The sequence below is a fragment of the Nestor notabilis genome, unplaced genomic scaffold (assembly GCF_000696875.1).
Source record: "Nestor notabilis isolate BGI_N333 unplaced genomic scaffold, ASM69687v1 scaffold25803, whole genome shotgun sequence".
In the NCBI taxonomy this organism is placed as follows: Eukaryota; Metazoa; Chordata; class Aves; order Psittaciformes; family Psittacidae; genus Nestor; species Nestor notabilis.
The window spans coordinates 440-651 of record NW_009923706.1 but is presented as its reverse complement, the minus strand read 5'-3'; positions in this window follow the sequence as shown (position 1 = coordinate 651).

The window sequence follows — 212 nt, the reverse complement described above, 5'->3', positions numbered from 1 at the left end:
CACGCTCCAGGGACAGGGCCTGGCCCGCGGCTTCCCGGCGGGACGCGCCAAAGATGCGCCCTCGCATTTGGGCTTGTTACGGCTTAGGTTTTGTTTGATGTATTTCTTGTCCCGAGTAGGAAACCAAGCGAGCGGCAGCAGGCGGCATTTTGGGAAGGTGATTTACAGCCGTTGAAAAACCAAACTCCCAACAACCCCTGTAAAAACAACCC